We start from the raw sequence: 20481 nt of genomic DNA, 5'->3' as shown, positions 1-20481 counted from the left end.
ATCTGGGATGTTCCACATCCAAAGTGGTTGGCATGCAAGGAGCTATATGACATGACTTGGAAGTGACTGAGAGTTAACTCTCTATGGTGAAAACATTAACCAATGGAAAAGAGAAGACAGGAGGGAGCCAAGTAGATAAATGTCTTCATCTTTCCTACACCACCTAACATGGATCATTCTATGAAGCACATCCGGGCATACACTTACGAAGAGAAAATACACCTGCCTAGGAACATCATGGCTTGTTGTGAAGCTGTAGTCAGACATATAAATACAGCACTTCATTTATTTTCCATATTTTTTCTTTGCCTCATTGCTCCTATTCCTAACCTTCTTGTCTTAGGTTTGCACATATGAAATAAAACTCCGGCACTTAATCCTCACCTCAGCCTCCACATTCTGAGGAAACCAGCAAGCAAAGCCATTTACTGAAGGGAAGAATTACTACATGGAATTGTCAAAAATGTAGATATCCTAATGCTGACTTTCTCTACCTTAAACATGAAGACTTGTCTGGGTCATAATTTAATTTCAGATGCTATCTTGTTTCGTATTAAGCTTACATTTAAAAGAAACTCTGTGGAATAACTCAAGATGCCCAAGTAGTAAGTTTTCGCTTTATTCTTCCATGCTAAGAACACTACAGTTGTGTTATAGTCAGTGATATGTTTACAGCCAGGAAATGGACCATGAATGGTCTAACTCACTTAGGAAAACAATGTTCCCTAATTTCCAAGCCTCCATTGAAGCAAGAGGTGCCACTGCCTGCTCTGAATAAGATGATTCTGGAAAAGCTTTGTTTAATAATAAAGAAGGATAGATGGGGATGGCTTGATGTCTGATTCTTCCCCAACCTTCTTTCTAGAATGTAGACATGATGCCTGGAGGTGCAGTACCATTTATTCACTAGCTTTACTGGCCATCTACGCCCATATAGTGACAAGTAAGAAGAAAAGTCAACATGCCCAAGATAATGGAGCAGATAGAGAAAAGTGTTGGTCTGGACTTTTTGCAACATGAAAAGTCAAACAAAAACTTTGTTAAGCCATTATATAATTAGGTTTTAGGATACTTAGCCAAATGCATTATTAACTGATATACATTCTTAGTTTTGCATATTGCGTTGACAGTCTCTTCAAATCCATGATTTCCTATGTGGAATTCTCTAACAGAGGCAATGAATTTAATCTTATCAAAGAAAGGGAAAAAATAAATAAATAAAAAGAAAGAAAGCAACTAAAATAGAGCAGAAGCTGAATGTGCAGTAAGTTGATATACTGCATAACCCACATATTCTATCACAATAAGCATAAGATACAGAATATTTTTCCTATTTTGCAAATACGGTTTGACATCTAAGAAAAAAGCTAAATATTTCCCTCTTAGTATTATAGTTAAATGGTTAGATCAGTATTTAAACACAAGTGTTACAAGGTTTTAAATGTGTATTTTTAGCATTATAAAGTTTTCTTTCTAAAATATGTATTTATTTTGAAAAGTGATGAAATGTTTAACAAAGGTTTATATGAATTATTATAATGACTTCAATTACTTTTTGGAAGCACTGGCTTTATTTCTGTATTCTAAGTCCTTAATTTTCCAATTTATAATATGTCTCCAATAATAAAAAATAAACTTCTGTTTATTTTGATAGGGAGGTTATTTTTTTCCCAGGGAATGCCTAGTACTGTCTTAGGAAGCACTAATATTCCAAGAAACAAAGGCAAGGAAAGCTGTGTCAGCATAAGCACAGGTATTTACTTAATATTTATGTGAAGTACTGAAGTCTATCACTTACTACAATCATTTATGTACTCATACACACACATAAATATCTCTACCTATGTATATAGATATATTTTACACTCATCCAAAAATGTTTAGGCTTGATACTAAGAAAAGGTCAAATGTCTTTTCTTTTAATGCTCTATGTACTTCAGCATATCAATATGTATTCAACTTTAGTTCCTTATTGTCCTTATTAGAAGTTTCCAAGAAGAAAACAAATGTAGGAAGAATTTTCTAATATGCTCAGGTTCACATTGTGGGTTTATAGTTGAACTAAGACTGCAATTTTTGCTTTCAGTGTATTCTTACAGTCACTGGACAATCCTTCTGTAGAATATTCAACCTACTTTCTGGGGTCTTGGAGGTAAGGATGGAGAAAAGGAAGTAGATAATATTTAATTTCCAAGTACAATCCCTTCTAATTTTTTCTTTCAGTTAAGATAGGAAACAAAAATATTGAAAGACTACTGCTTGGAAGAAATCATCTCTATTTAAGACTAATTAAAAACTAATGTAATTAGACTAATTAAAAATCAAAATTGGCATTTAAATTAACATAGATTTATTTTGTTTATTTTCAGTTTTGCAAGTTTAGAATAACTGTCATATGGTCATAGCGGTGATGGCGTTCTTATTTTAATTATGAGTTTTGCTTCTGCAGAAAGAAAAATGTAGACTTATCATGCTTTAATAGATAATAAAAGGAGAAGAGTTCAAACTCTAGATAGTACAATGACTTTCCCAAAAACAGATCTTTTCCTTTTAAGCACCAGATCAATAAATGACCCTTTTGATCACAGAACAAACTAAAACCTCCTCTATATTTTGCTTGTTACTTTCATTTTTTCCCCCCAAGAAAAGATGAAGCCACTTAAGTAGCAGACCACAAAAGCTCTGTGGCACTTTCATCCTAGTTAGGAGTTCAAAAAGTAAATAAAACTTTTTGAAACTTATACTTAAGAACAAAGCTAGCACCCAGTAGCTCAATATGCCTTTGGGGTTAGGAGTTTATTCAGAGCATCAAGAATCAGTATTTCCATCTAGACATACAAGTGATCTAAATAGCATTCATAGGACTTTAAAAGCCTTTTTGAAATAAAAAGTAGAGCAAACTACAAAAGTATAAATTCTAAGTTTTTCTACATCATTCCCACTTTGTAGCGCATTTGGTGAGGACGGGGACTGCCGGGACATCACGTATCAATGGGATATGAAAGAATACGCTGGTCCACATGGCCAAGGCACAGGAATAGACTAATGAGAACCAAGCTGCGGCCCTCTCCTCTTCAGTTCACTTTCCAGCAATTTTCACAGGAATCCATTGGGTGAGGACACTTTGTGGATATTTGCTATCACTGCCAGATCCTTATCTTTCCTTAGTATATTGAAATATGAGCTAGTAGAAAGGAGCATAGGTGCTGGAAAGTAAAGAGGAACAAGACAAGTATATATGGGAAGGACTGAGCCACTCATTGGCAGCCCAACTGGATATTTGGTGCAAACTGAACTTTAGGAGAGAAAAGAATAACTCTGCGAAGTTGACATTTCTTTTTCTTTTAACAGGTGATTTGGAGCATTTAGCGGATAATAGGGATTAAGAAGTTTCAATAGTGAGTTTTGTAAAATCAAGAAATAATACTTTTGAATGTATTTTAAATATGAGAGAAAAGTACAAAATCTCTCCCTACCTCCACCCTCGAGCATACTGACAAAATAAAGAAGCATCCACTCAATGGTTTATTTGGTTCATTTCTGTATTTTTGAATACTAAAAGCTACCTTGAATAAGTCAAGAGTTCCACATTTTGATTACCTGTTATTTATTTCCTTTTGGCCCTAAGCAGATTCAATACCTGTTTTGCTCTCACCATCACAGTTAAATTCACCCATACAATTGAGTAGTGAAATCTAGTTGAAGAGGAAAAAAAAAAAAAGCTTAGATATTTATATGGAAAAATGTGCCCTGAAGAAAAAGCCACTATAATGTCAGAACTAAAAAATGGCAATTTTGTATTTGAGCATTTCTTACTGAAAATGTTAATTGCAAAATGTGCCAGCTAAGATTTGCTCTGTCATTTACCAGCACAAGATCTCATTTGCTCCTTTGTCTTGCTATACGCCCCTACTGCAGTCTAAATGAGTGATGTTCTTGAATTACTGCTCTTTCCAAATTCTTTTTCCTCTGCTTTCCTTACTTCACTAGTTCTCAGGTTGCTGTCTCCATTGTTCCCCTTGTCTGGTACTCCTTCTGGAATTGTACCTTTATAAAATGCTGTAGCGATGGGTTGCAGGATTTTTTCCCTCCACTTGTATACTACCAAGGGACTCTTTGAAGACCTTACTTTCACCATCAAGAACTAGGGAGGCAGACCTGGTGGCCTTAAGGGATTTAATTAAAGTTCACCAAGTCAGAATCTCCAAGCTCTCAAAGACCTAATTTAAATACAAGTTCAGTCACTTTTTCAACTATTTCTTAGGCCCTTATTAAAATTTCAGGTTATTAAAGGGAACATCCTGCGTTTTGCAATACCCAGAAAATAAACCTGGGTTATGCAGAATCTCAAACATCCTCTAGGTGCAAATGCAAAATTCTGCCAATCATTAGAGAAATAATAATGAATTAGCATATAAATTATTGAAACAACCATTGTGGAATTTCGTTGATCATCATCAATTACATTTATATGGATAGGACCTATTTTATAGGAGATAGTTAAACACTGGTAGTAGATAGTGAGAGAAAATATGTAATTAAATGCATTTGTGGTCAGTTGTCCTATTATTGCCTTATATAAAAATGATAATTACTATGACTACTCTTTAGGTCATCTGATACCCCTTTTGTTAAGCTGTCAGCCAGAACACTTGTTAAAAGCTCGTGACAAATTACATCAATTTACAAAAATGTTCTGGTCAATCAAACTTCTGTTACACCTGGATATGATAGGAGAGCCACATATAACATGATTTCTGATTGACGACATTGAGATTTGATGAGAAAAAAAAAAAAAGGTGCCGTATTTTCTTGCCCTTTCCTTTCTGCATTAAGAACTATGTCTTAATTAGGCCTTCTAACCAGAGACTTACTTAAAACACAAATTGACCACACCATGATGTCAAAATTAAGCAACTAACCACATTAAAATCTATGGAGCTTTGGCATGAAGAAAGATAGCTACAATGGAAAGTGCCACTAAGCCAGCTGTCACGTAAGTGGGAGAAATGGGCAGAAAGAAAGCAAACAGGTTGCTTTGACACCATTTAATTGTCAGTCTTCATATAAAGATCAAACAAATCAAAGAAATTCATAGGGGGCAGGGAGATGGAAAGAAAATGAAAGCTTTGCAACTTCTCTTTGATTTGGGGTGCAATTTACAAAACACATCAATGTTGTTTTGCTGCTTTTTAAAAAAAATTTCCACAAGAAAGAATCTTCTTAGTGAAACAAATAATTGAGAGAACTCTGACACAGCCATTGTTTTCAATATTTCTCAGCTCATCCCTGTAGTATTTTCATATAATTAGCATATTAGCTTTCTCAAAGTTAACCTTCACTATGGCTTTAATAAGTGGATTGAAGATCTGGGTCTTTTCACAGAGCTAACTGGTGAGATACAGAAAGAATTTAGGTCATCTGCACAATTTGGATTTTTTTATTATTTATGTGTTTTTAAGTAGGCATAAAATCTTAGGTACTTTTCCATCTATTTTATTCATACAAATATGAAATATTTTATGCCATTTACACTCTAAGTCAAGTTATATTTTAATCCTGATTATTTTCTGGCATCACTGCACAGAAAAATAGTGAAGTTATCATCTCATAAAAGCACACTAATTCTCAGTTACAACATTACGAGACTAGTTTATTGGTATAAATTCACATGAACTTCCCAAGACGAGATATTTTTCATAATTTAAAATTTTAAAGTTATGGTTTATAATGATCACCCTGGAGCAGAAATGGAAAATCTGTTTCTTCAGTAGATGTGTTAAAAATTCTTTCCATTTGCTTTCCACCAAAAGATCATGCTTAAGTACTTTCATTTAATATAAAATATTTTTCAGGTTTGCCTTGTTATTTAACGAAATTCAAAATCAGTTTGCAAAGGCAATCGCCCCATTCGCCCAACCCTCTAAAAAAACTTGTCATTTCATGACAAACATAGATTTCCTGAGAGATGGAAAACATTCACTGTGAAAATTGCTATATTTATCCTTGAGACATATTTGGTAAAATTCACTAATTTGCCCAGTGCATAATTTCAGTATGTTCATGGAAAAACAAACTGTCTTACCAATGACTTTAAAACAGAATCCCTCTGCTCTCAGAATTCAATGGAAGCAAGTGCTATGTAAATACTAATGATTGAATGTGATCTTCCCAGGCAGTGGGAACGAAAATGCTCATTTTGATCACACACACTGAGGCGTGCACACACCCACGTGTGTGCGTGATTTTTCAGGGAAGACCTTTATAAGATTGTCTAAAAAATAATCAAGACAACAGTTTACAGGTAAACAATTAAGTCAGGGAGCAAGATGGAGACAACAAAGTATGGGCACTGCTTTTCTTAATAACATAGGTCAGATGCTATGTGTCCCCAAATGGTCTCTGAAGATTCTAGTTGTACTTAATTTGTTTTAATACGATGTTGCAAAATTTACTTTAATAATGTGCTAAAAGTCAACAGAAGCCTATCTTTGGTTCCTTCTCATATCACTTTTAGTTGTATATAGGCTAGGTTATGAAGAGGAAATGAATTTCCCAAATTTGAAGGTGAATATAGATTTTCAGGTTGGAATGTGCTCCCAGTCTCCTGTTCTGGAAGATTCAGCTCCTCAAATTCATGTCCAGATTACCTTTGGTCCATTATAAATTAAAAGTAATTAGACATTGTATTTGATTTAAAAAAAACATACAGATTTTTGTTTGATTTTGACTGTTCACATATATGAATGGGTACTCTATATTTCTCTAAATTATTGTGTAATAGATTTCACAAAGAATTATCAATAAAACACAAACACATAAAATATTTATAATCTAACCATTTCTTCTACTTAATTCCAACATCTAAAGAGGCAGGGAAAGGAAGCTAAACTGGGTGATAGGGCCATAATAGACCATAATGGGCTGGAATATGTAGTTTAACTCCTCGCATATCAAAATGATAGTGAGCAAACTAAGGGTAACTGGTATAGACTGAATGTTTATGTACTCCCCAAATTCATATGTTGAAATCCTAATCCCCAGTGTGATGGTATTGGGAGGTGGGCCTTTGCGAGTAGTTAGGTCATGAGGGTAGACCCCGACGAATGGAGTCGGTCCTCTGATAAAAGAGACCCCAGAGAGTTTCTCACCGTTTCTGCCAGAAAATAGCCATCCATAAGCCAGAAAGCAGCTCTCATCAGACTGAATCTTCTAGTGCCTTGATCTTGGACTTCCCAGTCTATAGAACTGTGAGAAATAAATTTCTGTTGTTTATAAGCCACACAGTCTATGGTATATTGTTATAGCAGCCCAAGCAAACTAAGACAATGGCCATGGCTTAACTCATGTATATTTCCAGGAAATACTTGCCTTTATAAAGAAAACTCCATTCTATATATATGCCTCTTTTGACTAGAGTATTTGAATTTACACAGTTCTTACTGTATCTTGATCAACAGAAAATATAATTTTAAAAAATCAGTATATAAAGTAGGACACAAGAAATCCAAATTTCATAAAAACTCATAACAATGAGTGTGACTATCACTGGGTGGAGAAGCTTTCCTGTTTTTTAAGATTCTATCACGATACTCTATTAAACAAAGAGATCCAGGAAAAACCCAGGAAAAGTCCAGAGACCAAGATTAAAATCACAGAAGGGTTTCAAACAGAGATTGACTAACTGGAAGGTACAAAATTAAAATAATCTATTCACAGTCCAAAAAACTGCTAGCTATGGTTGATAAAACATTTTGAGCATTATCATGAAGAAATCAAAATAGACCTCCAATCTACGAGTTTTCCATGCCTACTCTAATTCTTACTCTCTTTATTTGAATTCTGGGCCATTGCATCACCTACTTACCCCTTAATTTTAGGGGGAAAAAAAAGTGGAATGCCCAAAAATAGCCAGAAATAGCCACTCAGTCCTGAAGCCTCCTGCATCCTAAGACATCCTAAGACATAGATTTTATACATTTTTTATACATTTTATACATTTTTTAAAGTTCTGTTTTAATGCTTAATGAGAGATTCAAATTGATTACACCAAGACCATCTCTGTTTTCGCCTGATAATACAGCAGACAAAAAAAACTTGAACTAAAGGTAAAAGAACTGCCAACTCAGCAATTTTCTTATGGTTTTTTTGTGCTAGCTTTATTAGTATTGCCTTCAATATGAGTTTTCTCTATAGGATTCTTTTAATTAATCAGTAATCATTGCAGTTCAGTTAGGCAAAGCCAGAAAACATAATACATCAATCTTCATAATCGGATACCCATGAACTACAATATGTAGTAAGACACAGAAAGCACGTCAATGATTGAGTGCACCATAAGATAATGGGGAGCAACCTCCTGCCCTTAGAATATCTCACATACAGTATATAATTTGTGACTCCTTGACCTTTTGTCCAAGAATGGGTGCCAGAGTTGATCTTTACATCAGATATGAAAAAAACTGAGTTTTTATGCAAACTAGATGGTATTAAAGTTGTATCTTCTTCTAGACTTCCAGCATATTGCATTGGGTACTCGTCTGTGGTCTATGCACACCACCACCCCCTCGCCCACAGGATGGAGCCAGTAACTGTGTAATGCTACCAGACTGATACTCATAAAACTGTACTAAAGATGTGTCCATTCTTTCAAGTATTTACATCATGATTCATCATGGATTTCCTCTACAAATTCATTTTATTCCAACATTCAGAGTTTTAATATCGTCTGTCCTCAGTCCGGCTCACTCCTCAACACTGAAATCCTGTTTCTCTGATCCCCTTCTCCACCATGCAAAGGAGTTTTCTTCTAAAACTGTCTTCTTTTTTTTTCTCTACTCCAGACCAGTTCCACTCTTTAAAGCTTTCTGCAACTATTTAAGTCCACACTGCTTATTCTGTTTATTAAATTGAATTGCTCATTGTACCATATAAATTATTCGTTCATCTGGAAAGCACTATCTTTGGCCTTCTTCTGCCCCCTCACCGAACCATTTTCTTGTCTTTGGTCTTTGTTTCTTATTTGCATAAAACACTTTAATGCTTGCCCATAAGATAAAGTAAAAGAATGTTTAATATGTTATTTTGGTAAGTAGATGGTTAAATTTTGGATAACAAAACCCAACATAAGAGTGACTTAACCTAAATTCTTCCTAACTAATTTCTTCCTAATTTAACAGTCTAGGGAAGACAGTTTAAGATCATAATAAAAGCACTACTTCCAGTATCATCAAGAAATCCAGAATCTTCCTACATTGCTGCTTTGCTGTATGTTAGACTACACCCTTGCTTCCATGATCCAAGGTGGTTCACAACGCCAAACATATTCTAAAAGCAGAATGTAGGAAGGAGAGAAGGGAGAACAGCCTCTCCCATAAAGGACATCTCACTTCCTTATACCACATTGTCCTAAATTTAATCAAAGCCACACCTAGGAGTAAGGAGACCAGAAAATATAGTGTTTATTCCAGGTATTTGTATGACCAGCTACAAATTAGGTATTTTGTTACCAAAAGAGAAGTGACTGGATATAAGTAGACCCAAGCTCTGTTATACGAGGACTACAGTGATTTCGGCCATTATTAACTCCATGCCTATCTCCCTAGTATTTTCATTCTTTTTACTCCCTCTACTTTAGAAATAATAATTTTTTTAGTTCCTCAATCTCCTCCTTTTAGTCTTAAATCACACTATCTTTATGTCTTCAGGTGGCTAACATCTATTCATTCTTCACCCCTCACCTTAAGATTACCTCCTCAGAGAAGCCTGCATCAAATTGAGTCTGATTATAAAGTCCAATAGTACTCTGACTCCTTTCATACATTCATTGGACTTCTGTTTGCATGTTTAATGCTTGCTATTTTTTATTGAGCAGTCAATCCATAAAAACAGGTCAGTGTGACAGAAGTTCAAGGTACCTTGAGAAAAGATTTATCGTAGAAAAAAAAGACTTCAATTTGAAAGTTCATTTTCGAAGCTGAATTTTTATCTGTGTAGGCAGAGATCATGGGAAAAGGACTACAAAGAATACAACTCATTTACTGGATGAGCTGGATGTCATTGAAAGAACTAAGTTTATTTTTTCTCACTATTGGTTTTGCAAGCTCACTCTACGGATCTATTTATCACTGTCCCTAGGACAAAATCTCAAACAGGTCCCCTATATTTTTCAGTCACTCATAATAATTGAAATGCCCAGTTCATTCAAATGACCCCATAACTCTGCCTAGTCCAATACACTTTGATAACTTTAAACTACCATCCAATTTAAACTATTTCCAGGGCCTTGGAAACCTGGATTAAAGAAGAGAAATTAGGAATAAAGAACTTATTTTTATACAGATGGTAGCATTGCAATGTGGCATTGGTAACCTCTAGATAACTGTTAAGTCATTGCTATTTTCTCTTTCATTAAGAATTTTGTAGATTCCACAGAAATGCTTCTGCCTGAACTCTCCAACCATAGCTCCCATAATGCTGGCATTGCTTGCCACTTACAGCTCCCTCATCCTCCTGTGTCTGTATTGAGATAGTTGTGCATTTCTACGCGATCTCATTGAGTGGAATTTCTTATGAGACAGCATAAGACCAGATAACTTTTTTGGGTTTCATATCTGGTCCCCAAGAAACACACATCTTGTTCTCTTCGAACTCTTAAACTGAAGCTCATGCAAACATAATTACTTCTACTAAGTCAGTAGGAAAAGGCAGCTTTAGCCAAATCCTTTCTTTGTATGTATGAGTGAGAAATAAGTCATGAGATCCTTAAAATTCCAAAGAAAGGGTGTAAACTCTCTGAGTGGTCCTTGTGAAGATCTTTTCACTTGACCTGAGGTAAGGGAGTGGGAATAACTGTCTCCCTATGTTCCATGAAAGGGACTGGAAATCCAAAGCATACTCAAAACTTCTCTTCAGAGATATATCTCCTCATCTCAATTTTCTTCTCGTATAGCTTAGATGTGGCTGATGGGAGAGTCCTCCTAGAACAAACATTACTGTCTCTTAGGTGAGCTGTAGAGACAAAAAAAAAAAAAAAACACACAAAAACCACAAACAAAACAAAACAAAAAAAACACCACGCCTCACTCCAGAATGAAGGAATATCTGATTCCTCTTATAGTTGTAACCTTTGTGCCCTCAAAACTAAAAGAGAGGCATAACCTAATATCATATTTTAAGGCGGGGGGGGAGTAAAATGAATCTGGGAATACCTGGTCACCCTCTATTTGGAGATAACCCAATAACCACCTTGACAGATTCATAAGATTCATTCATTAAACAAACAAACAAATATAAAATTGAGAGATAAAGCTGAAAAGGGATTCTTGAAGATCATTCTTAAGAGTTGAAATTTGGACCTATAAGCTCAATAGAACTACCACAGAATTTTATTGTGAGATCATTTTTAAAAACACATTATATTCCCCATCACACTTTTGTAATCACTTCAAACCTTGAGAATGATAAAATCTGCTGTAGGGACATTTCTATTAGTGACTCTATTATAATGTGAGAGAATTGGATGATCCCACTGGATTTACATAACTCTGTATTTGGTTCAAAAATTATAGAATTTCAGAGTAAAGAAATCATGATGTACAATCTTTATTAATAATACAATGAAAACAATTTTAAATGAAATTCTTATGTCATATAAAAATAAGAATACTGCTAAGAGGGCAGCATAGTATCCTCTAATAGAATTTTTCAACTGAAGTCATGCAATCTAGCTGAAGGAAAGTACAAAGTAGAAAAAAATCCACAAAATAATTTAGATAGGTCAATATGAGTGCTTCCTTATGAACATCCTTTTGAAGGAACAATCCATATCATACAATTCTAAGTCTTTATAAAGCAGAAAGAGAGTTCGGAAGTCATATGACTTGATTCTACAAGAACCAGTTAGTAAATCTGAATAATACTGGCATAGATATGATAATCAAATCCAGATCTATTAATGACACTGCCATGAGAAGCATATAAATATAAAAATAAAAGGACAAGAATAGAGCCCTAGGGGACCACACATTTTATGATAACTGTTTCTGATGAGCTGCTACCCAATATAGTATGCTATGTCTGCTGACAAAGATAATTACATTTCAAACCAATTTAATGCTGTCTCAGAATTCCAACTCACGTTTCTGAAAGTTCTAACAATATATCACTGTCTACTGTGTCAAAGGTGAGTGATAGATCTAACTTTGAGTTAGGCATCCCTTCTTTCTCAGAAACTCCCACATATCACTGAAGATAAACAAGCAGTCTCTGTAACTTAATGGGCACCCCAAAATCCAGGTTGGAATTTTATCAAATTGAATTAATCATAAATAATTGTTTTTTCAGGCAAAATATCAAACATGTTTCCATTCTGTTTTATTTTTTTCTAAAAGAGACAAGAACTGGAAAATCTATATCAGAGTCTAGTAGGCACATGTTGATAATCCTCAAATGTTTGTTGAATGAATGTATGCATACATGTTTATTTAATAGTCAATGAACTAGAGAAGCAAAAGGCATGTTAAATATAGTATGCTAATAGGTTATGGTATTCTCATTTCTACTAAAAATTATATTCTGTATATAATTCTTTTATTACATGTATGAGTAGGGCCAAATAAGTCCTTAAAATAAAACAAAAAGCAAGAAAATTAAACTAAATATACGACAAAGATTCCCAAAACATGCAGAGAATTTCTTGTGTGTTTCTCCAAGACTTGTTTTGAATTAACACTTTAAAAAATTAAAAATAGGAAGAAGATTTTATACCTGTAGTGAGTATAAACCAAAGGCCATAAGTTCAGGCGTGTGTGAATAAAAATTGCTTTCATTATTTTCTTTCAATCAATGACTTATATTCCCCAATCCTACTCAATGTGGGAAAGTCAGCTCTATTCATTCTGTATGCTTCCCTCCAAGATGGTGGGAATGCCCACACTCATCAGTCAACACCGACTACCACAACAACATGCTCTGTCTCAGTCCTCAGAGTCCCTTCTGTTTTGCCACTTCTGCTATTTTAGTGCCCTTGTCAGCACCTAGTATCCAGTCTTCAGGAGTTGCCACAAAAATCTGCTCATTTTGCTTATACACCAATTCTTTCTCTCCCAAAATCCTTGGGAATATCCTTAGCTTGAAAGACATCTCCCTCTTTTTCTCTCTTCAAACCCTCCAGGACACATAATTTATTCTCAGAGAAACTGGTTTTAGTCAAGATAAGCCAGGAAAGAAAATGCATTAGTTAAGAACAAGCTGAGTTGCTATCACAAAGTAATCAATAATACAGAGACTGAAATAATTCAGTTTATTTATCTTTCATATAATATCCACAGATAAAAAGTCCTTTACTAATAGGAAAGCTCTACTATCTTCAACAGAGGTGGCTCTATTTGGGGATCAAAACGGTTGTTTCAGTGCTCATCTCCTCACCAATGAAAAGGAGAAAGGGACTTAGGGAGAACATGTGCATATTTCTTTATAGGGGCATAATTCGGAATAAGGACTGGTTTCGCAGATGTGTGGCCGGTACTGTCACACAGGCCTTATGCTCAGAAAGGAGTCCCATGCTGGGCTTTAATGTTCTGCAGCTACCATATTATTTTTTTGAATTATCAATAATTTTATCTTTGAATTTCTGTTTTGCAAGAGAAATTCAATGGGACAATGGAGCATGTGCTAGGGGCTTGGAGCCTTTGCTCACTATTGATTTTACCTCCCTGTAATGTCCCCTCTTGAGACAGTCTTGGACACTCTCAGCCTCACTCCACCCAGCAATTCCTGCTGTCCCTCACCCCCAGAAGGGTTTTGTCTATTACAAGTAAAGTATTTTTTTATTATGTTCAGTTAGCCAACATATAGTACATTATTAGTTTTTGATATAGTGTTCAACGATTCATTAGTTGCGTATAACACCCACAGCTCATCACATCACGTGCCCTCCTTAATACCCATCACCTGGTTACCCCATCTCCCCACCCCCTTCTCCTCTGAAACCCTCAGTTTGGTTCTTGGAGTCAAGAGTCTCTCATGGTTTGTCTCCCTGTCTGATTTCTTCCCATTTGGTTTTCCTGCCCTCCCCCTATGATCCTCTGTGCTATTTCTTATATTCCACATATGAATGAAACCATATGATAATTATCATTCTCTGACTTATTTCACTTAGCATAATACCTTCCAGTTCCATCCATGTCGATGCAAATGGTAGGTATTCATCCTTTCTGACGGCTGAGTAATATTCCATTGTATATATGAACCACATCTAACAAACCACACTTTGTTAGAAATGCCAGTCTGTTTTCCAAAATGGCCACGCCATTCTGCATTGTTACTGGGAACGAGTGGGAGGAGGGTGCATTTGTTCTGCATCATAATCACAGTTGATATTGTCATTTTTTTTAAATTTTCTGCCAGATTTTTTTTAATTTTTTTTTATTATATTATGTTAGTCACCATAACAGTATATCCCTGGTTTCTGATGTAAAGTTCAGTGATTCATTATGTCATTATTTTTTATTTTAGCCACTTTCATAGGTGTGTAGCATTATTTAGTTTGGGTTATAATTTGAAATTTCCTAATGGAAAATCAGGTTGAATGTATTTTATGCACTTATCTTCCATATTTATATCCTCTTTAGTGAAATATGTGTACAAGTTTTTGCCTATTTTTTAATTTGGTTGTTTTCTTATTGCTGAGCTCTAGGAAGTCTTTATATATTCTGGATATAAATTATTTGTCAGATATATGACTTGCAAATATTTTCTCCTGGTCTGTAACTTGGCTTTTCATTCTCTTGACAGATTAGCAAAGAAAACTTTCTAATTTAGATGAAGTCCAATTTTTCTCTTGTTCTTCTTTTATGGTTCATGTTTTTAGAGCCATTTCTAAAATTTCTTGGCCTACCCCCCAAGTGAAAAAATTGCCTCTCTGCTTTTTATTAAGAGTTTACAGATTTATGTTTTACATTTAGATATACAATTCATTTTGTATTAATTTTTATATATGGAATGAAGTTTAAGTCTGGGTTTATGTGTTTGCAAATGGATGACCAATTGTTCCAACACTGTTTATTAACAAGACCAATCTTCTCTGTTTAATTGCTCTGCACCTTTGTCAATAATCAAATGGCTGTGTTCATGTAGGTCTATTCCTTTACTCTCTATGTGGTTCCATTGATTCTTGTGTCTGTCTTTTCGCCAATACTACACTGTCTTCATTAGTGTCTATAATGTCTATTGATGAACTATTTTTTATTCAAATAAGTTTGTTTAGTAGCATGTTTTCTGTGGGCAGTTGGTGTTATCAGAGCCTTTGGAGAAAAGAAGGTTTGATTTGGTTGGGATGGGGAAATGGCTAGAAAGGACAATGCTTATCAGCATGTACAGAGTGTATATGTGGACCCCACCTCCAAGACTGGGATAAGGAGTGTATCTAGAAGTGGGTGGATACTAAAGGCTGATATTACTCACTTGAAAATGAACATCAATCATTCTTCGTGTATCCTTGTGGAGTTTCGTTCTAGTCATGTGCAGCCTAAACCACAGAAGATAATTGAAGGTCACAGATACAGATAACTAGACCAGATATCTGGAGCTTTTTCTACATAACTCCCTCTATTTTGGAAGTATTTGCTGAAATTTCTAGCTGTCTCAGTTTCCCTGAACTCCAATTTCCAGCTCCTAAACTCAGTAAGTCCACCAGACTCTGTTTGGATTTATTTTTGGTGTGCCCACAGTCTGAAAACTGCCACCAACCAGAAATCCTAAGTGATACTAGGGTTTACCAATCTTTTTCTCAAGGATAAGTCCTTTACTGTCACTGTCCAGTGTATGAAAATAGTTGCTTCATATACTTTTCCTGCTTTCTAGTTGTTTGCCTTGGAAGGTTAAGGCCAATACTTATTTCTCAATCACAGAAGGAAGCAAAAGTCTATTCTTCAATTTTTTGAATGTTAGATTAGGTGTATGTGCACGTTTGTGTGACTAACAAACAGAACTGTTATAAATATTTATATTCAGATATTTGAATGAACGTAAGTTTTCTCCACATGATTGCTAGATTGGGTAAGGGTATGGGAACCTTCTAAGATACACTTTTGTAGACTGGTTGTACCATTTTCATTCTCAGTACCAATGCATGCCAGTTCCATCTGCTCCATATCTATATGATTGGTATCATCAGGTTTTATTTATTTTTTATTTTTTCCTTTCTATGCAGTATGACTTTAACTTACATTTTGCTAATGGTTAATGATATTGAGCATCTTTTGTGTGCTTATTTTCCATCTGTATATTTTCTCTGGTGATGTGTCTGCTCAAATCATTTAAACGTAATTTTAATTGAGATGTTTGTTTCTCATTAGTGAGTTTTAAGAGTTCTTTATATATTCTGGATACAATCCTATACCAGATGCAAATATTTGCAAATATTTTCACCCAGTTTGTGGCTCGTGTTTTCATCCCCTTAACAGTGTCTTTCAAAGGCTTATACATTTAATTTTGATAAAATTTAACTCAGCAAATTTTTTAGGTTTTTTTTATGTTCAATTAGCCAGCATATAGTACACCATTACTTTTTGATGTATTGTTCAATGATAGCATTAGTTGCATATAACACCCAGTGCACATCACATCACGTGCCGTCCTTAATAGCTATCACTTGGTTACCCATCCCCCACCCCCCTCCCGTCTGTAACCCTCAGTTTGGTTCCCAGAGTCAAGAGTCTCTCATGGTTTGTCTCCCTGTCTGATTTCTTCCCATTCAGTTTTCCCTCCCTTCCCCTGTAGTCCTCTGCAGTATTCCTTATGTTCCACATACGAGTGAAACCATATGATAATTCTTTCTCTGCTTGACTTATTTCACTTAGCATAATGCCCTCCAGTTTCATCCATGTCGATCCTCCTTTCTGATGGCTGAGTAATATTCCTTTGTATATATAAACTACATCTTCTTTATACATTCATGTGTTGAAGGACATCTTGGCTCCTTCCACAGTTTGGCTATTGTGGACATTGCTGCTATGAACATTGGGGTGCATGTGCCCCTTCTTTTCACTACATCTCTATCTTTGGGTAAATATCTAGTAGTGCAATTGCTGGGTTGTAGGGTAGCTCTATTTTTAACATCTTGAGGAAACTCCTCCATACTGTTTTCCAGAGTGGCTGTACCAGCTTTAGCAATTTTTTTTTTTAACAGATCATGCTTTTTGTTTGTTTTACCTAAAGAATCTTTACCTAAGTTAAGATCAGAAAGATTCTTTCCTATATTTTTCTTCTTGGATTTTTCTAATTGTGAGCATTATATTTAGTTATATGATCCATTTTGAGTTAATTTTTGCTATGTATTAAGTGCTTTTTGTTTTTTTTAACATATAGTGATCCAATTTTTCCAGCACAGTTTGTTGAAATCACTATCATTTCTTTATTGAATTGCCTTTATATCTTTGTCAAAAGTCAACTAATTATATTTGTGTAGGTTTATTTCTGAACTCTATATTATGTTCCATTGATCTATACGTGTATCATTTTATCAATATTATACTGACCAGATTATTATAGCTCCTTGGTTAGTCTTAAAATAGGTAGTATAAGTTCTAAACTTCATTTTTGTTTTTGTTTACGCTTTTCTAGTTACTGTGTCTTCATGAATACATTTTAGAATCAATTTAATAATCCAATCTTAATTGGATTTTTGGTGGGGAATTGCTTTGAATCTATGTATTATTTTGGAGAGAGGTGACATCTAAGCAATATTGAGTTTTCCAACCCATAAACACTTATTTCTCCATTTGTGTCTTCCTTGATTTCTTTCACTTGTCCTTCTTGGTTTTCAGTAACAAGTCTTACATATGTTTTATCAGATTTGTATATAAGCATATTATTTCCAGCACAATTACAAGCAGTGTTTTTTTAATTTAAATTTCCAATTGTTTATTAGTATATACAAATAACTGATTTTTGTATTTTAACTTATTATTCTACAACCCTGTTAAGCTCACTTATTACTTTTAATAATTTTTCTGTAGATTCTTTGAAGTTTTCTATGTAGGCGACATGTCGTCTGTGAATGGAAACAGTTTTAGTGCTTTTTTTCCCAACTTGTATGTTTTTAATACATTTTTAGACCCCACTGTACTGGCTAGAACTTCCCATAGTATATTGACTAGGAGTGGTGAGGACATTTCTTCTTTAGTCCAAATCTTAGGTGAGAAGAATTTAGTCTTTAACCATTAAGGACAATGCTACCTGAAAGATTTTGTGAGGATGTAGAGACCCTCTACTCATAGTCTGCTAAGAAGTTTTCAGTCATTAATCAATGTTGAATTTGGTCAAATGCTTTTTCTGCATCTATTGAGATAAGGCATATGTTGGTAAATGTTTAACAACTGACATTCTGGGGAGAAGAAAACTATAAATAGTGCACCTATGAGCATTCACGTACAAGAATTTATTTACATATCTGACTTCAATTCACCCCAGTTTTCTTTTGATTAGTGTTGGTATGACGTGGTTCTTTTCACGCTTTTAGATTTAATTATTTGTGTTTTTGTATTTTTGTAGACAGCATATGGTTGTTGTTTTTCTTTAACCTACCTAGAAAAACAAACAAACAACATTTGTTTTAAATTTGCTTGAGGTCCTTAAGCCATTTGTATTTAATGTATTATTGATATTCTTTAGTTTAAATATACCAAATATCTATATATAGTCTATGATATCATCTTTGTCTTACACCATTTTTTCTTTTTGTCCTACCTCCTTTTGGATTAATTTAATCTCCTTTATGATACCATCTTGTTGGCTTATTAGCTATTTTTTTTAGACAATTTACAGTTGATAAAATATATCTCTATCAAATGTTCCTTCAAGTATTATTACACCATTTCAAATAGAGCATAAAAATCTCAAAACAGTATATTTCAATTATCTCCTTCTTGGCTTTTGTGTTACTGTCATATATTTGTTTCTATCTATGTTATAAGCCCTATAATACATTATTATTTTTTTTGTTTTAAGCTGTCAATTATCTTCTAACATGATTTTTTAATAAAAAATCAATTATTTTATATTTACCCTACCTTATTATATTACCACAAATAATTATACTTAATCATTATATAATTACCTTTGTAATGCTCTTCCTCTTCGTGTAGATCCATAGTTCCAGATGCACCTTTTTTTTTAATTACTTCATTCAAAACTGAAGGCAAAATAAAGATTATTTAAAATATATACAAACAAATAAACACACTGCATACTGCTAGCCAATAAAAATATAATGCAAAGCACATATATAATCTTTAAGTTTATAATACTTACAAAGCTAAAAAGATTGACATCAATTTTAATAATAAATTTCATTTGACCCAATGTAACCAAAATATTATTTCAAGATATTACCACTAAAAAAATTACAAAATATTTCACATAATTTTTTGTACTAAATCTTCAATATCTGATGTGAATTTTACAATTACAGCATATCTCAATTTGCTCTAGTCACATTTCCAGTGCTTAAAAACCAGACACAGCTACTGGCTATTGTTTTGGACATCATAGATCTAGACTATCATGATTGGCTTAAAATAGCCATGGCCAATTTCCTAGGGTTGGAAATAGGAACCCTAGGCAAGATAAGAAGTACTCAATGTCTATTTCATAGGCAACTATCAATGTGTAGGACACAAAACTCATATCTCCTCTTCCTATGATTTCTCAGTTATAATAATTATAAAAAATATACCATTCTGAATGTATGATCATCTTGGATTTATGTTGCCTAAAATTTTTGATAAGGTAGGACTACATCTACAAGGGGCTATGTAACCAACTGACCAAGCTTTATGTGGTGACAACTTGACACTGCTTTCCTTAGTTCTGTAATACAAAAAAGCTAAACAAATTATCGATGTAATGCATGTACCTAGTACCTGGCCCAAACATCTCAGCAAATATGTGTGACAGAGGTCTTCTGCTTATGGCCTAATTGTCAATGGCATTCAATTCTCTACGAAATCTTTCTCTAAGGTCTTGCAAGTGAATAAGTATAAATTACTCAAATCTCTAATTCCTCAAGTTCTTTGGTTACCCCTTTGCACTACATGTGCTCAGGTGTTAGAGTGAAGAGGAACGATTTACCTGGTTGATAAATCTCCTCTTAACCTGAAACAGTATACCTACTCTGAAACCTGCTTCTTTGGAAGGAATGAAGAGGTGACATTTAAAAGCAATGTCCCAGTAGTCTAGCAGATTCTCTGATAAAAATTTCCCTTCATAGAACTATCAAGGCTTTATACTAAAATATGCAAATATTTAAAACAATATCATTTAATATGATAACCCATGTATATATAATCACCTCACATTAAGCAAATATTTAAGAAGTAAAGTTTGAGACTGATATGCAAGCAGATGAAATGGCACATAGAGCATTGTTCTCTAACATCCTTCATCTTCTATTTTTAGGAATAAAAGGGCAGTTCTTTA

The 20481-nt window shown here is 34.3% G+C and overlaps 1 long non-coding RNA gene across 9 annotated transcripts in view; it reads right to left on the bottom strand.

Moving 5' to 3' along the window:
- The window catches only part of LOC105240483, a 318511-nt gene that overhangs the window by 128983 nt on the left and 169047 nt on the right, over positions 1-20481 (bottom strand). For 6 of the 9 annotated variants that reach the window (XR_004624143.1, XR_004624145.1, XR_004624139.1 and 3 more), the window contains 3 exons: positions 19121-19195; positions 15466-15529; positions 7152-7248 (listed from right to left, as the gene is read on the bottom strand). This is a non-coding gene — a long non-coding RNA (uncharacterized LOC105240483). The remainder of the gene's footprint in view (positions 1-7151; positions 7249-15465; positions 15530-19120; positions 19196-20481) is intronic. The other 3 variants (XR_004624142.1, XR_004624141.1, XR_002143992.2) reach the window with 2 other exon arrangements.

Source organism: Ailuropoda melanoleuca, chromosome 3 (assembly GCF_002007445.2).
Source record: "Ailuropoda melanoleuca isolate Jingjing chromosome 3, ASM200744v2, whole genome shotgun sequence".
Lineage (NCBI taxonomy): Eukaryota > Metazoa > Chordata > Mammalia > Carnivora > Ursidae > Ailuropoda > Ailuropoda melanoleuca.
The sequence above is the reverse complement of the archived record's forward strand: the minus strand, read 5'-3'. Positions and strand labels throughout refer to the sequence as shown.